Source organism: Pongo pygmaeus, chromosome 5 (assembly GCF_028885625.2).
Source record: "Pongo pygmaeus isolate AG05252 chromosome 5, NHGRI_mPonPyg2-v2.0_pri, whole genome shotgun sequence".
Taxonomy (NCBI): domain Eukaryota; kingdom Metazoa; phylum Chordata; class Mammalia; order Primates; family Hominidae; genus Pongo; species Pongo pygmaeus.
In genome coordinates this window covers 85478336-85497457 of record NC_072378.2, presented here as the reverse complement: position 1 = coordinate 85497457, position 19122 = coordinate 85478336, and the positions used below count along the sequence as shown (strand labels likewise).

Genomic DNA, 19122 nt, shown 5'->3' with positions numbered 1-19122 from the left:
CACAATGTGCATAAGCATATTGTAGGCTACAAGGTATGTTGTCAAAAAAAATTGTTTAAGTTGATTTAGGACATAATTTCCCATGAGTATTTGACAACAGAGCCCTTTGCAGAGGATACATACCTACTAACATTTAGAGGAACATCAGTATCCTGTGGAGCAAGATTTGAGAAATCTTTAGTTGTCCAGTATTTTTGTTGTTTTTTTGTCTGTTTGTCCAGCTTTTTGTTCTTCTCCAAAGGAAAGACTACCCATTTCCCTTAGGAGGATAGAAGAAAGAGGAAAGTAGCATTCCCTTAGGATAGTAGTTACTTACAGATGTGGGAAAATTAGGAACAATTAGGAATCAGTTCTCTTGTCCTGCAATTAACTGAGAAAACAAAACATAAAATTTATTCTAAAATACTAACTTATCCATGCTAAGAAAAAAGTATAATGGTAAAAGCAAGAGAAATGGGAGATATGGGAAAGACCCTTTTCTGCCAGGCATGTGAAACAGTGAACTTCAGAAGACTGTCTGTGGGTTTGCAAAAGAATAGAACAGCATTTGTATCAAACCCAAATTCTCTGAACATTCTGCACACTTCAGAGCAGGACAGGCTGAACATAAGGTTTTTGTCACCTAACACTGGGGATTTGGGCCTAACTCTAATTCATCAACTGCAGAAATCCAGTCCAACCGAGATATTCAGTTTCTTTTCAGTTAGTATTGATGTGTGGTAACAATATCTCAGTCCTTGAAAAAGAACAGCCAGCCTGTACCACAGACAGAAAAAAAAAAAAAAACACAAAAAAAAAAACTCAAAAGCATTACAATTGGAAAGACAGATTAGAAAAATTTACTCACCAAATCTCCAACTACTGCATTAGACTTGTCAGTATGTTACACAGGGGTTTAATTTAGTAGCTTTCTGACATATGGGCAACAATATGGTCTCAATGGTTCCCTGCTACTGGCGTGGTTGAGGAGGAGGGAGAAATAATTAGACATCTGACAGGCAAGTGACTGCTCTCACAGCTCAGCCAAGGCTTTTGCAGAGGACACTAGGTATTTTTAAACCACACTTCTGTGACAGCTAAAGAAATTGTACATTTTTTTTTCCACATAAATAGGTATTAGTTTCTTTCAGAGTCTGATGATAAAGAAATGAAAGAAGTCATAAACCCTCTAATCCTAATTCTTTCATCTAGTTTTCCATGAAAAATTATGTATGCTGCATATAATATACAAAGGGGGATACTAGGAAGCAAAAACATTGATATTATTTTTATTCTCCTCTTCTTGAGAATGCATCCATCTAAACAATTTGTTTTTAGTTGTCAGAATCTTCATTTTGCACATTAAATGAGGGGGAACCTGAGGATTCTGTACAAAGCCAGCAAAACAAATCATAGACATATACATGGGTGAGAGCTAGAGCAACAAATGCTTTCCTCCATCAACCTGTAAACTGCTCAAGGCCAGTGAATCTACCTTGATTCCCACCCACAACACCACCACAACATGAGCAACCAGAATAGGACTGGGTATCCAGCAGCATTTCATAAATATCGACCAATGTATTGATATTTATTCATTATGTAGGCTCTGTGTGCATGAATTCTGGGAAAGTGCAACAAAATCACCCAGGATAAAAGTGTAATGCTTTTTCTTTGAGCTCATCTGTCTTACGACACACAACAGGACCTGACAGAAGGTTAGCCCACAGGAAGGTTTAATTTGTCTGAGATCAGACACTTTTTTGAAAGTAAATAGGATTTTCTCCAAAGAAACCCACATATAAATTTCAACCAAGTTTTACTTCTTACGCTTTCTTTGTAAAACAAAGAGTGTGTACTTTTACGATCTAAAGAAGAAAATTTCTTGTCTAATGCTCATCTCTTGTTCTTATCCAGTGTTGGAGACAATGTTTGTGACTCCACAAAATTCATATGTTGTAGTCCTAAGCCCCCAATGTGATGGTGTTGGGACATGGGGCCTTTTGGAGTTAATTAGGTTTAGATGAGTTCATGAAGATGATGCCCTCTTGATGAAACTGGTGCCCTAATAAGATGAGATACCATCAAGGTTGCTCTCTCTCTCTCTTTCTCTCTATCATGTGAGGACACAGAAAGAAGTCTCCTTCTCCAAGTCAGGAAGAAGGCCCTCACAAGAACTCAATCATGCTGACACCCTGATCTTGGACTTCCAGCCTTCAGAATTGTGAAAAAATAAATGTCTGTTGTTTAAACCACTTGGTCTATGGTATTTTGTTATAGAAGCCCAAGAAGACTGACATCCAGTAAAACAATGACTAAGAAACGTGATTAAGAATACAGCTAGTGGTCACAAGGGAAAGGACAGCAGTGATACATATATTCATAATACCAGGATATGTTTTCCCCTTCTAATCTTTTAAAAGATTAGAAGTTATAGGAATTCTCAGAGTCAGAAAAGGTAAGTCTGCCTTTGTCAGAGGTCACTTTGTTAGAGGGTTAGGCATTACTGCTATGAAAATTTAAAAGTTCTGTGACAGGACACAAAACTTAGTGAGCTTGAAGGTGAACAAACAGGTCTCCAACAGCAACCCTATGAGACAGATACACACCAACAACATTTGAAAACTCAGATCTTTGATGCAATTTCCAGACTCATTGGAACTTAGTTCTATGGATTCAAAAGTCCAATCAACTCTCAGGCTTCTATTTTCATAAAGAGGAATGAGAGGTCGTTATTATCTAAAACCCCCTAAAGCATTTTACTTGTCTCTATAAATTTGCTCTAGAGAATGGCATTGTATTAGTCAGGTTCTTCAGAAAAACGAACCAATAAGAGATAGACATAGATACACACACCCACACATACATGATAGATAGACAGATAGATAGATATAGAGATATACACAGAGAAATTTATTTCAATGAATTGATTCATGTGACGTGGAGTCTGGCAAGTCCAAAACATACAGGGCAGGCTAGGAATTTAGGTAAGAGTTGATGTTGGCCGGGCGCAGTGGCTCACTCCTGTAATCCCAGGACTTTGGGAGGCCGAGGCGGGTGGATTACGAGGTCAGGAGATTGAGACCATCCTGGCTAACACAGTGAAACCCTGTCTCTACTAAATATACAAAAAATTAGCCGGGCGCGGTGGCAGGCGCCTGTATTCCCAGCTACTCGGGAGGCTGAGGCAGGAGAATGGCGTGAACCCAGTGGGCGGAGCTTGCAGTGAGCCGAGATCGCGCCACTGCACTCCAGCCTGGGCAACAGAGCAAAACGCTGTCTCAACAAAAAAAAAAAGAGTTGATGCTGCAGTCTTGAGTTTGAAATCTTCAGGCTATCAGGTTAAAAATTCAGGCAGCAATTCTGAATTGTATGCTTGAGAACTTCTTCTTTGGGAAACCTCAGTCTTTGCTCTTAAGACCTTCAAGTGATTAGATAAGGCTTATCTACATTACGGGAGAATAATCCGTTTTACTCAAAGTCTACTGATTATAAATGTTAATCATGTCTAAAACATACCTCCACAGTAATGTATAAACTAGTGTTTAACCAAACAATTGGGCTCCATAGACTTGTCAAGTTGACACCAAAAATTAACCACCAAAACATAAAATGGGAAGTGAAAGGGACAACAAACTTCCAAATTCTTCAAATTTCTCATCTGTCCTCACTAGCAAATGTTCTTAGGTATCTGCTTTATTCATTATCTCATTAAACAGCTCCCTGAATGCAAGATGGTCTATTATGTCTAAATGAGTACCTTGCATTTTTACTAATGTCAACACTGCAAATGCAAGATCAGTTATCTGGAATGCAAGAAATAAACATGGTCAGCCCTGAACCATGAGACATCAAAAGAGTCAACTAAGGCAAAGCTTATAAAAAAGATGTGCTCATGAAGGATGCGATACTCCTTCTATGTTTAGCATTTTAGCCTCATGGGCTAGCCTTATGCCCTGGCACATGGTTGGTGCCCCAAAAATATTTGTTAAATGAATACATGAATGAATTAGGGAGTTAAAAGAGCTTAAAATTATTGAAGGTGCTTCCTACTTTGAGATAACATTGTTTACCTGTTTTTTGCACATCATTACAAAATAGATATTAATAATTACTTCTGCAAATTCAACAAGTTGTGAGTTTACTGTAACTACTCTTAGTTCTTAAGTCAGTAAGATATCTTGGGTATTTTGGACCTATAAACTTTCATTCATGTTGTAGCATTCAGAATTCAGTAAGCATTTTTATTTTTTTTCAGAGGCAGTGTCTTGCTCTCTCGCACAGGCTGGAGTGCAATGGCACAATGTCAGCTCACTGCAACCTCCACCTCCCAGGTTCAAGCGATTCTCCTGCCTCAGCCTCCTGAGTAGCTGGGATTACAGGCGCATGCCACCACACCTGGCTAATTTTTTGTATTTTTAGTAGAGACGGGGTTCCACCATGTTAGCCAGAATGGTCTTGATCTCTTGAACTCGTGATCCACCTGCCTTGGCCTCCCAAGTGCTGCAATTATAGGTATGAGCCACCATGCCTGGCCACAGTAAGCATTTTTACTAGCTGTGTGACCTTGGCTAATAACAATAATAGCTAACATTTATTGGGCATTTACATAATGCCTAGTCCTGCTCTTATTGTCTATATTTGCCCATTATATTCCCATGGTATGAGTTTTATTATTAGCCCCCTTTTTACAGAGAGGAAACTATAGCAAAAATAACTTCAGGAACTCACTCAAAAGTCAGACTAGTAGTTAATGGCTGAGTTGGAACTTGAGCTCAAACAGTTCCACACATCTCTATACTGCAGTTACTTACTTACTCAGAGCCTCACTGTGCTCACTTACAAAAGGAAGATAATAGTTCTCCCCCTGCAGAATTCTCTTAGGATTGGAGCCAATTTATATAACGCTCATAGCACTGTCCTGGCTCACAGCTTATAGACCCTGAGTAAATGACAGTAGTCAATAGGACATGTATCATCTCTACAACTTGATTCATAAAATTAATAATAAAACTCATACTAATAAATGTGAATTCAGGAATGCAGATTAATCACTTTAAATTGTTTGTCATGCCACTCACTGTTAACACAAAATTTTAGACTAAAATTTTAGAATGTGGTAGATTAAAGATGACCACAAATTCTTTGCTACTCCTCTTATTGAAGGCTAGATTTTAATTTCCCTCTCCATGAATCTGGACTAGCCTTAGTGAGTGGCTTGGCCAATAGAATGTGACAGAACTGACAGTTCGCAAATTCTAAGACGAGGTCATGGGAGCCTTTCAGCTTCTTCCTGGGCCACTTGGAATACTTGCCCTAGGAGCCCTGAGCTTCATGGAAGGAGTCTACTTACCTTGAGTTGCTAAGGTCAGTCTTCTAGCCATGTCCATCAAAGTGGCAGACATCTAAGTAAAGCCATCTTGGGGTCTGCAGATCAGTCCATCTGCCAGCTGAATACCACCAAGAGACCTCCATTAATGCCACAGGAAACAGTTATATCACCCAAATTTCCAAATTTCTGATCAAGAAGATAGTGAGCTGTAATAAAACAGTTGTTTTAAGCCTTTTGTTCTGTGGGCAGTTTGTTAAATAGTTTGTTAACTGGACAAAAAGAATTCAAAAAAATACCAAATGAGAAATTGCACAGCACTATGTCCTGAGAGAGAATACTTTTGGATTCAGCTGCCAATCAATAAAATCCACATGAATGATGCTGAGCAGACAGCCCTCACTGGAGAGGAATATTTTTACTGGAAAAACATTTATCAGGATTAGTAAGTAGGAGTAGAATATGTGATGTCAGTGAATTCAAGGTAATGCTTACAAGTCACCAAGACCAGCTGGAGATAAAATAAGACAGCAGAAACTACATAATGTTTTCATTCTTGCTATCACAAAATTGAAACAAATCTAGAACAGAATTTGATCAGATGGAGGATCCAACTGAGACTAAAATACATGTGTCATGTAGATTCCCTTACAAACAGGACTATCTTAGGTTAATAATATTGCAGTGAGAAAGTCAGATGTAAATTAAGTTTACAGTAGTTAAAGGCGAGATGCATGTGTCTTGCCAATGCCACTTTAAGAGGGTCTGGAGAGGAGTGAGGGAGCCATTTCTGCAGCAGACAGAAGATGAGATCCTGAGTACAAAAATCACTACAATCCAATACCAAATTATATATAATTTCCCAGCAGTATGAAACCTAAAGAAATTCTGACCCACAAATACTGATTTCTTTATCTGCTAAAAAAAAAAAAAAAAATTACATTTGAGGAGATATACAGCTTCAGAAATGTCTTTTGCTGGTTTTAGAAATAAAAGAGACCAAAGATTTTGTTATAAATAAAGACAGTCAAAAATCCTTGAGTCACAAACCATTTTCTAAACTATTTAGAAAAAATATTCTCTTCCCTACGTAATGTAAACATAGGCTTAAGACAGCCCCAAAGAGAAAATAAAAGATTTTATTTTTAAATGTTAATTAATAAAATACCAAGTTTTATCTTGTAACTTAAAAATAAATACATAATAAGCTGCCGGTAATTTCTTTTGGATCTATAATCAATTACTGGACAGCTGCCAGTAATTTTCTGTTTTCTTTTGGATCTGTAATCAATTACACCGTCATGTATTGTTTCATCTTTCTTTTCTCTCCCAGAAGGTTTTGAATTCTGAAGCTCAGGAACTGTTTCCGTTTGAATTCTCACTACTGAAAGTATAATTCTAGAAATACAAGATAATCTGTTTTTCTTAATCTAAACTTCACACAAATTGATATAGTACATGTTTGATAATGTGTGATAGATCTTTTTCCCAGAATTATGCAAGCTTTTTAGAAAGTTGATGAAGGATTCTTTATACAACTATTTAAAACAATTTATTATTGTTTATTAATAATAAATTTATATAAACATGATTAACATTTTTATCCTAGAAAGCAAAAGTTTCAAAGATCAAATAGTGAGTATTACTAATTCCAAGCACATATGCTAAGACCATTTAAAACACTAACAGAAATATTAGAAATATTTTCTATTAATATCTTTGAATATTAATAGGAAATATTTTACTAAAAAAATAAATGGAAAAAAATAGGAGGTGAGATATTTAGGCTGTAATCACTAATGAAAGAATGATACATAAATTATAGTCTACTAAATTTCCACAGAGATGTCCAGGAAAAAAAATGTGACATATATACCACTGTGATTTCTAGAAGCCTTATCCTTTTTTTTTTTTTTTTTTTAGAGAGGAGGTCTGGCTTTGTCAACCGGGCTGGGATGCAATAGCATAATCATAGCTCACTGTAACCTTGAATGCTTGGGCTCAAGCAATCCTCTGGTCTCAGTCTCCCAAATAGCTAAGTCTATAGGCATATGCCACCATGCCCAGCTAATCTTTTTAAGTTTTTTGTAGCAACAGAGTCTCATTATGTTGCTCAGGCTGGTCTGGAACTCCTGGCCTCAAGCAGTCCTCCTGCCTCGACCTTCCAAAGTGTTGGAATTACAGGCATGAGCTAACGCTACTGGCCTCCATAAGCATTTTAAATGATTGAGTTTGAACTTCCAAGTTAACATGTAGACAGATTTTACGTAATAAGATAAACCTGAGGGCCAGAAGAAGTGGCTCATGCCTGTAATTCCAACACTTTGGGAGGCTGAGGCGGGCAGATCACTTGAGGTCAAGAGTTCAAGGCCAGCCTGGTCAACTAAAACTACAAAAATTGGGCATGGTGGTGGGCACCTGTAATCCAAGCTACTCGGGAGGCTGGGGCAAGAGAATCCTTACACCCAGGAGGCTGAAGTTGCAGTAGCTGAGAGCACACACCACTGCACTCCAGCCTGGGCAACACAGCAAGACTCCGTCTCCAAAAAAATAATAATAAATAAACCTGATAGGCTTCTTCTTAACTTTCTAATAAAATACTTAGGCTTCTTCTTAACTTCTTTTTTTTTATTATAATTTAAGTTTTAGGGTACATGTGCACAACGTGCAGGTTTGTTACATATGTATACATGTGCCATGTTGGTGTGCTGCACCCATTAACTCTTCATTTAACATTAGGTATATCTCCTAATGCTATCCCTCCCCCCTCCCCCCACCCCACAACAGTCCCCAGTGTGTGATGTTCCCTTTCCTGTGTCCATGTGTTCTCATTGTTCAATTGCCACCTATGAGTGAGAACATGCGGTGTTTGGATTTTTGTCCTTGCGATAGTTTGCTGAGAATGATGGTTTCCAGTTTCATCCATGTCCCAACAAAGGACATGAACTCATCCTTTTTTATGGCTGCATAGTATTCCATGGTGTATATGTGCCACATTTTCTTAATCCAGTCTATCATTGTTGGACATTTGGGTTGGTTCCAAGTCTTTGCTATTGTGAATAGTGCCACAATAAACATACGTGTGCATGTGTCTTTATAGTAGCATGATTTATAATCCTTTGGGTATATATCCAGTAATGGGATTGCTGGGTCAAATGGTATTTCCAGTTCTAGATCCCTGAGGAATCGCCACACTGACTAATACTCTTGAAGACAGACAAAACTGTGAAAGCTTGGACTTGGAACCCCGTGGTAAAAGAAGACCTTGGAAAATACGGTGGAATTTCTACTAAATGCATCACCATTCAAGATAGAGTAGTATGTTATTGAACCACATATTACATACTCTATCCTCTGAAATAGAAGAGAAAGCCACCCCACCCTCAGCAAGTCATTATTGAAAAGCAAGAAGCACAATAGAAAAACAAAGAGAAAACAATGAGAGGAGATAATATATTTGGAAGGTAAAGGACAAACAGCCAGCTAAGATTATAAATGTTTCAATAAAAGAAAAAAAGTTATTTCTCTGATGTGCTGAACAAAAAGAAAAAAAAATAAAACAGAGTAATAATCAACTAGAAGAAAATATCTTAGCCACAAAAATATCTGAGCCTATGTGTTCTTAGAGTCCTAGGAAAAAATAGAATAAAATGCAAAAATTATATATATAGATGTATACATATGTATGTATGTAGGCTGCAACATTTCATAATTTCAAAGATAAAGGAAACACTATAAGCATCTGGAGAAAATATCTGACTTCGTATTTTTCCCCAACTCTAAATACACCAGAAGACAGTAAAGCAATCAAAGTCTACTGAATGATGAGATAAAACAGCTGTGACCTAGGAATTACATATTCATCCAAGTAATTATTTATTTGTGACAACAACAGAAAGACTTCCTCAAATAAGTAAATAGCAAAAGTTATACTACTGAAGAATGCTCTTTTTTAAATTTGAAGATAATCACAAGCATTTTGTTTAAATAATACATCTGCAGAGTAATTTTATTTTACCTCAACCATGTGAAATAAAAAGGAAATACCAAGGCTTTCCTTCAGACTTCCAGAGTTCACAAATCGTATACCTTTTATGAGAAAGTGATGTCTACATCCAAATTATTTCCAATGAAACACATTATTAAGTAAAACAACCAATCAAAGTTAGTTACTAACTTTTCAGGAGTTAAACATTACTGTCAAAGTATTTAGCAACAATCTCTGAAGACGAGGTCTCTTATAAGAATTTTTATCTAGCGTTAATATAAATGAGAACAGTTTCCATTTTTCTCTGCAAATGCAGGAAAAGAGGAACAAATATTTCCTTCTTATATTGAAGTGTCTTCTTTTATTCATTATTAGAAGGCTAAGACTTAAGTACTGGGATTTCATCAATTAACACTGGCAGAAAAAGAAGCAGACCTGAGAATCTCAAGGCATATAATAAGGAAAAAAAAAAAAAGGAGAAAACAGCATTATATACAACGGAATGTGGGATGTACAACGCTTTGCATCTAAACTTTCCAAAACATGCTAACAAGAGATTGATTCCAACTGTCTGAAGAATAAGTCAATATGGGCCACATGTGCTGTTTCATGCCTGTAATTCTAGCACTCTAGGACTGCTTGAGCCCAGGAGTTCCAGTCCAGCCTGGGCAAATAGCAAGATCCTGTATCTACCAAAAAAGTTTAAAACATTAGCCAGGCGGGAGGGTGGAGCCATGATGGCCAAATGGGAACAGCTCCAGTCTACAGCTCCCAGTGTGAGCGATGCAGAAGACGGGTGATTTCTGCATTTCCATCTGAGGTACCAGGTTCATCTCACTGGGGAGTGCCAGACAGTGGGTGCAGGAAGTGGGTGCAGTGCACCGTGTGTGAGCCAAAGCAGGGTGAGGCATCGCCTCACCCGGGAAGTGCAACGGGTCAGGGAATTCCCTTTCCTAGTCAAAGAAAGGGGTGACAGATGGCACCTGGAAAATTGGGTCACTCCCACCCTAATACTGCACTTTTCCAATGGGTTAAACAACCAGCACACCAGGAGATTATATCCCACACCTGGCTTGGAGGGTCCTATGCCCATGGAGCCTCGCTCATTGCTAGCACAGCAGTCTGAGATCAAACTGCAAGGTGGCAGTGAGGCTGGGGCATCGGCCATTGCCCAGGCTTGAGTAGGTAAACAAAGTGGCCTGGAAGCTCGAACTGGGTGGAGCCCACCACAGCTCAAGGAGGCCTGCCTGCCTCTGTAGGCTCCCCCTCTGGGGGCAGGGCACAGACAAACAAAAGACAGCAATAACCTCTGCAGACTTCAATGTCCCTGTCTGACAGGTTTGAAGAGAGTAGTGCTTCTCCCAGCACGCAGCTTGAGATCGGAGAACGGGCACACTGCCTCAAGTGGGTCCCTGACCCCCGAGTAGCCTAACTTGGAGGCACCCCCAGTAGGGACGGACTGACACCTCACATGGCTGGGTACTCCTATGAGACAAAACTTCCAGAGGAACGATCAGGCAGCAGCATTTGTGGTTCACCAATATCTGCTGTTCTGGAGCCACTGCTGCTGATACACAGGCAAACAGGGTCTGGAGTGGAACTACATTAAACTCCAACAGATCTGCAGCTGAGGGTCCTGTCTGTTAGAAGGAAAACTAACAAACGCAAAGGACATCCACAACAAAAACCCATCTGTACGTCACCATCATCAAAGACCAAAGGTAGATAAAACCACAAAGATGGGGAAAAAACAGAGCAGAAAAACCGGAAACTCTAAAAATCAGAGCACCTCTGCTCCTCCGAAGGAACGCAGCTCCTCACCAGCAACGGAACAAAGCTGGACAGAGAATGACTTTGACGAGTTGAGAGAAGAAGGCTTCATAAGATCACACTACACTGAGCTAAAGGAGGAAGTTCAAACCAATGGCAAAGAAGTTAAAAACTTTGAAACAAAATTAGATGAATGGATAACTAGAATAACCAATGCAGAGAAGTCCTTAAAGGACCTGATGGAGCTGAAAACCATGGCACGAGAACCATGTGAGGAATGCACAAGCCTCAGTAACCAATGTGATCAACTGGAAGAAAGGGTATCAGCGATGGAAAATGAAATGAATGAAATGAAGTGGGAAGAGAAGTTTAGAGAAAATAGAATGAAAAGAAATGGACAAATCCTCCAAGAGATGTGGGACTATGTGAAAAGACCAAATCTGCATCTGATTGGTGTACCTGAAAGTGACGGGGAGAATGGAACCAAGTTGGAAAACACTCTGCAGGATATTATCCAGGAGAACTTCCCCAATCTAGCAAGGCAGGCCAACATTCAAATTCAGGAAATACAGAGAATACCACAAAGATACTCCTCAAGAAGAGCAACTCCAAGACACATAATTGTCAGATTCACCAAAGTTGAAATGAAGGAAAAAATGTTGAGGGCAGCCAGAGAGAAAGGTTGGGTTACCCACAAAGGGAAGCCCATCAGCCTAACAGCTGATCCCTTGGCAGAAACTCTACAAGCCAGAAGAGAGTGGGGGTCAATATTCAACACTCTTAAAAAAAGAATTTTCAACCCAGAATTTCATATCCAGCCAAACTAAGCTTTATAAGTGAAGGAGAAATAAAATACTTTACAGACAAGCAAATGCTGAGAGATTTTGTCACCACTAGGCCTGCCCTAAAAGAGCTCCTGAAGGAAGCACTAAACATGGAAAGGAACAACAGCTACCAGCCACTGCAAAAACATGCCAAATTGCAAAGATCATCCAGGCTAGGAAGAAACTGCATCAACTAATGAGCAAAATAACCAGCTAACATCATGACAGGATCAAATTCACACATAACAACACTAACCTTAAATGTAAATGGGCTAAATGCTCCAATTAAAAGACACAGACTGACAAATTGGATAAAGAGTCAAGACCTATCAGTGTGCTGTATTCAGGAGACCCATTTCACATGCAGAGACACACATAGGCTCAAATAAAGGGATGGAGGCAGGTCTACCAAGCAACTGGAAAACAAAAAAAGGCAGGGGTTGCAATCCTAGTCTGGGATAAAACAGACTTTAAACCAACAAAGATCAAAAGAGACAAAGAAGTCCATTACATACTGGTAAAGGGATCAATTCAACAAGAAGAGCTAACTATCCTAAATATATATGCACCCAATACAGGAGCACCAGATTCATAAAGCAAGTCCTTAGAGATATACAAAGAGACTTAGACTCCCACACAATAATAATGAGAGACTTTAACCCCCACTGGCAATATTAGACAGATCAATGAGACAGAAAGTTAGCAAGAATATCCAGGACTTGAACTCAGCTCTGCACCAAGTGGACATAATAGACATCTACAGAACTCTCCACCCCAAATCAATAGACTGTACATTCTTCTTAGCATCACATTGCACCTATTCCAAAATTGACCACATAGTTGGAAGTAAAGCACTCCTCGGCAAATGTAAAAGAACAGAAATCACAACAAACTGTCTCTCAGAACACAGTGCAAACAAATTAGAACTCAGGATTAAGAAATTCACTCAAAACCACTCAACTACATGGAAACTGAACAACCTGCTCCTGAATCACTACTTGGTACATAACGAAATGAAGGCAGAAATAAAGATGCTCTTTGAAACCAATGAGAACAAAGACACAACATACCAGAATCTCTAGGACACATTCAAAGCAGTGTGTAGAGAGAAATTTATAGCACTAAAGCTCCACAAGAGAAAACAGGGTGTCTAAAATTGACACCCTAACATCACAATTAAAACAACCAGAGAAGCAAGACAAAACACATTCAAAACCTAGCAGAAGGCAAGAAATAACTAAGATCAGAGCAGAACTGAAGGAAATAGAGGCACAAAAAAAAACCCTTCAAAAAATCAATGAATCCAGGAGCTGGTTTTTTGAAAAGATCAACAAAATTGATGGACTGCTAGCAAGACTAATAAAGAAGAAAAGAGAGAAGAATCAAATAGATGCAATAAAAAATGACAAAGGGGTTATCACCACCTATTCCACAGAAATACAAACTACCATCAGAGAATACAATAAGCACCTCTATGCAAATAAACTAGAAAATCTAGAAGAAATGGATAAATTCCTCAACACATACTCTCTCCCAAGACTAAATCAGGAAGAAGTTGAATCTCTGAATAGATCGACAACAGGCTCTGAAATTGAGGCAATAATTAATAGCTTACCAACCAAAAAAACTCCAAGACCAGATGGATTCACAGCCGAATTCTACCAGAGGTACAAGGAGGAACTGGTACCATTCCTTCTGAAACTATTCTAATCAATAGAAAAAGACGGAATTCTCCCTAACTCATTTTATAAGGCCAGCATCATCCTGATACCAAAGCCTCGCAAAGATGCAACAAAAGAAGAGAATTTTAAACCAATATCCTTGATGAACATTGATGCAAAAATCCCCAATAAAACACCGGCAAACTGAATCCAGCAATACATCAAAGAGTTATCCACCATGATCAAGTGGGCTTCATCCCTGGGATGCAAGGCTGGTTCAACATATGAAAATCAATAAACGTAATCTGGCATATAAACAGAACAAAAGACAAAAACCACATGATTATCTCAATAGATGCAGAAAAGGCCTTTGACAAAATTCAACAACCTTCATGATAAAAACTCTCAATAAATTAGGTATTGATAATAAGAGCTATCTATGACAAACCCACAGCCAATATCATACTGAATGGACAAAAACTGGAAGCATTCCCCTTGAAAACTGGCACAAGACAGGGATGCCCTCTCTCACCACTCCTATTCAACATACTGTTGGAAGTTCTGGCCCGGGCAATCAGGCAGGAGAAGGAAATAAAGGGCATTCAATTAGGAAAAGAGGAAGTAAAACTGTCCCTGTTTGCAGATGACATGATTGTATATCTAGAAAACCCCATCGAGTCAGCCCAAAATCTCCTTAAGCTGATAGGCAACTTCAGCAAAGTCTCAGGATACAAAATCAATGTACAAAAATCACAAGCATTCTTATACACCAATAACAGACAACCAGAGAGACAAATCATGAGTGAACTCCCATTCACAATTGCTTCAAAGAGAATAAAATACCTAGGAATACAACTTACAAGGGATGTGAAGGACCTCTTCAAGGAGAACTATGAACCACTGCTCAATGAAATAAAAGACGATACAAACAATGGAAGAATATTCCATGTTCATGGGTAGAAAGAATCAATATCATGAAAATGGCCATACTGCCCAAGGTAATTTACAGATTCAATGCCATCCCCATCAAGCTACCAATGACTTTCTTCACAAAATTGGAAAAAACTACTTTAAAGCTCATATGGAACCAAAAAGAGCCCGCATCACCAAGTCAATCCTAAGCCAAAAGAACAAAGCTGGAGGTATCACACTACCTGACTTCAAACTATACTACAAGGCTACAGTAACCAAAACAGCATGGTACTGGTACCAAAACAGAGAAATAGACCAATGGAACAGAAGAGAGCCCTTAGAAATAATGCCGCATATCTACAACTATCTGATCTTTGACAAACCTGACAAAAACAAGCAATGGGGAAAGGATTCCCTATTTAATAAATGGTGCTGGAAAAACTGGCTAGCCATATATAGAAAGCTGAAACTGGATCCCTTCCTTATACCTTATACAAAAATTAATTCAAGATGGATTAAAGACTTACATGTTAGACCTAAAACCATAAAAACCCTGGAAGAAAACCTAGGCAATACCATTCAGGACATAGGCATGGGCAAGGACTTCATGTCGAAAACACCAGAAGCAATGGCAACAAAAGCCAAAATTGACAAATGAGATCTAATTAAACTAAAGAGCTTCTGCACAGCAAAAGAAACCACCATCAGAGTGAACAGGCAACCTACAAAATGGGAGAAAATTTTTGCAACCTACTCATCTGACAAAGGGCTAATATCCAGAATCTATAATGAACTCAAACAAATTTACAAGAAAAAAACAAACAACCTCATCAAAAAGTGGGCAAAGGATATGAACAGACACTTCTCAAAAGAAGACATTTATGCAGCCAAAAAACACATGAAAAAATGCTCATCATCACTGGCCATCAGAGAAATGCAAATCGAAACCACAATGAGATACCATCTCACACCAGTTAGAATGGCAATCATTAAAAAGTCAGGAAACAACAGGTGCTGCAGAGGATGTGGAGAAATAGGAACACTTTTACACTGTTCCTGGGACTGTAAACTAGTTCAACTATTGTGGAAGTTGGTGTGGCGATTCCTCAGGGATCTAGAACTAGAAGTACCATTTGACACAGCCATCCCTTTACTGGGTGTATACCCAAAGGATTATAAAACATGCTGCTATAAAGACACATGCACACATTTATTGCCACACTATTCACAATTGCAAAGGCTTGGAACCAAGCCAAATGTCCACAATGATAGACTGGATTAAGAAAATGTGGCACATATACACCATGGAATACTATGCAGCCATAAAAAAGGATGAGTTCATGTCCTTTGTAAGGACATGGATGAAGCTGGAAACCATCATTCTCAGTAAACTATCGCAAGGACAAAAAGCCAAACACCGCACGTTCTCACTCATAGGTGTGAGGTGATCAGTGAGAACACTTGGACACAGGAAGGGGAACATCACACACTGGGGACTGTTGTGGGGTGGGGGGAGGGGGAGGAATAGCATTAGGAGACATACCTAATGCTAAATGATGAGTTAATGGGTGCAGCACAACAACATGGCACATGTATACATATGTAACAAACCTGCACGTTGTGCACATGTACCCTAAAACTTAAAAAAAAAAAAAAAAAACATTAGCCAGGCTTGGTGGCACACACCTGTGGTCCCAGTTACTTAGAAGGCTGAGATGGGAGGAGAATCACTTGAGCCCAGGAAGTTGAGGCTGCAGTGAACTATGCTATGCTCACACCACTGCACTCCATCCTGAGTGACAGAGCGAGATCATGTCTCAGAAAAAAAAAAATAGGATATCTCAACCTAGTGTGGCTTCTCACTTCTGACTGTTGCATTATAATCCTGGCTTTCAGGATTATACATATCTATATGTATATGTATAAGAATCTTGTAAAAATCCTTATCTAGCATTAATATAAAAAAGAATAGTTTCTATTTTTCTCTGCAAGTGCAGGGAAAGAGGAACAAACATTTACTTCTTATATCAAAGTGTCATATATTTATATTCTTAATACATTTATATTCTGAATATAAAATCTAATAAATTTGCTTATTTAATTACTCTCAAGCACCTATGCTACTTGACTATGAATCCCTGGGGTATTTTTGCATGATCAAGCTCAAGGTCCATTGATAAGAGCATGGTATTGAGCCACGGTTGATAATCCTAGATCATTCAATTAACCTAACCTAAAAGCAGAAAGGGAACAGAGCCTGTTACAGATTGTATTAGTTATCTATTGCTGAGTAACATTACCACAAATTTAGCTGCTTAAAATAACATAAATGAGTCTGGGACCCAAAGGCTTCACTGCTGAATTTTAGCAGGCAATGAAGAAGAACTAATACCAGTCCTATTCAAACTATCCCAAAAAATACAGGGGAAGGAAATACTTCCAAACTCATTCTACAAGGCAAGTGTTATCCTGATAATAAAAGCAGACAAAGACACTTTTAAAACTAAAACTACAGGCCAGTATCCCTGATGAGTACTGATGCAAAAAATCCTCAACAAATACTAGTGAACTGAATTCAACAACATATTAAAATGATCATTCATTATGACCAAGTGGGATTTATCCCAGGGATGCAAGGGATAAATGTAACACATTGAACCATCCTTGGTTCAACATATGCCAATCAATCAATATGACACATCGTATCAACAGAATGAAGGACAAAAAACATAACTGATGTTGAAAAGGATTTGACAAAATTTAACATCGCTTTATGATTTAAAAAGAAAACTCTAAAAACTAGAGTTAGATAGAACATACCACAACATAATAAAAGCCATATACAGCAGACTCATAGTCAGTATCATACTGAATGGGGAAAAACTGAAAGATTGGGAACACAATAAGGATGCCCACTTTTGCCACTGTTATTCAACATAGTACTGGAAGTCCTACCTAGAGCAATCAGACAAGAGAAAGAAATAAAGCACATCCAAACTGAGAAGGATGAAGTCAAATTATCCTTGTTTGCAAGTAATATGATTTTATATTTAGAAAAACCTAAAGACTCCACCAAAAAAACTATTAGAACTGATAAACAAATTCAGAAAAGTTGCAGGATTCAAAATCAACATACAAAAATCAGTGGCATTTCTATATGCCAATGGTAAACAATCGGAAATGGAAATCAAGAAAGTAATTGCATTTACAATAGTTATAAATAAAATTAAATACCTAGGAATAAACTTAACCAAAGAAGTGAAAGATCTCCATAATGAAAACTACAAAACATTGATGCAAGAAATTAAAGAAGACACCAAAAAAAAAGGAAAGATATTCCATGTTCATAGATTGGAAGATTCAATATTGCTAAAATATCCATACTACCCAAAGAAATCTACAGATTCAATGCAATTCCTATCAAAATACCAATGACATTGTTCACAGAAATAGAAAAAAGCTATCCCAAAATGTATATGGAACCACAAAAGACCCAGAACAGCCAAAGCTATCCTGAGCAAAAAGAATAAAACTGAAGGAATCACATTACCTGACTTCAAATTACACTATGGAGCTATAGTAACCAAAACAGTGTGATAGTGGCATGAAAACAGACACATAGACCAGTGGAACAGAATAGAGAACTCAGAAACAAATCCATACACCTACAGTGAATTTATTTTCAACAAAGATACCAATAACATACATTGGGAAAAGGACAGTCTCTTCAAAAAATGGTGCTGGGAAAATTGGGTATCTGTATGCAGAAGAACGAAACCATATATGAAAAGCAAATCAAAATGGATTAAGAACTTAAATATAAGACCTCAAACTATGAACATGATCAAAGAAAACTTTGGGAAAACTTCCCAGGACATTGGGACGGGTAAAGATTTCTTGAGTAATGTACCACGAGCACAGGCAACCAAAGCAAAAATGGACAAATGGGATCACATCAAGTTAAAAAGCTTCTGCATAGCAAAGGAAACAATCAATAAAGTGAAGAGACAACCCATAAAATGGGAGAAAATATTTGCAAACTAGTCAGCTGACAAGGGATTAATAACTAGAATACATAAGGAGTTCAAACAACTCTATAGAAAAAAATCTAATAATGTGATCAAACATGGGCAAAAGATTTGAATAGACATTTCTTGAAAGAAGATATATAAATGGCAAACAGGCATATGCAAAGGTACTCAACATCACTGAACGTCAGAGAAATGCAAATCAAAACCACAATGAGATATCATCTCATCCAAGTTAAAATGGCTTTTATCCAAAAGACAGGCAACAACAAATGCTGACAAGAATGTGGAGAAATGGGAATCTTCCTACAGTCTTGTGGGGAATGTCAATTAGTCAAAGAGCAGTTGGGAAGTTCCTAAAAATAAATAAATAGAGCTATTATATGATCTAGCAATCCCACTGCTGGGTACACATCCAGCTGGGTACACATCCAAAGGAAAGGAAATCAGTATATCAAAGAGATATCTGCACTCCCATGTTAACTGCAGCACTATTCACAATAACCAATATTTGGAAGCAACCTAAGTGTCCATCAACAGATGAACTGCAAAAGAAAATATGGTACATATACAGAATAAAGTACTATTCAGCCACAGAAAAGAATGAGATTCTGTCATTTACAACAGCATA

The 19122-nt window shown here is 38.1% G+C and overlaps 1 long non-coding RNA gene across 5 annotated transcripts in view; it reads right to left on the bottom strand.

Annotated features, from left to right (window-relative positions):
* The window catches only part of LOC134739739 (uncharacterized), a 79946-nt gene that overhangs the window by 47038 nt on the left and 13786 nt on the right, over positions 1-19122 (bottom strand). For 4 of the 5 annotated variants that reach the window (XR_010126744.1, XR_010126742.1, XR_010126745.1 and 1 more), the window contains 2 exons: positions 5333-5517; positions 124-259 (listed from right to left, as the gene is read on the bottom strand). This is a non-coding gene — a long non-coding RNA (uncharacterized LOC134739739). The remainder of the gene's footprint in view (positions 1-123; positions 260-5332; positions 5518-19122) is intronic. The other variant, XR_010126746.1, reaches the window with a different exon arrangement.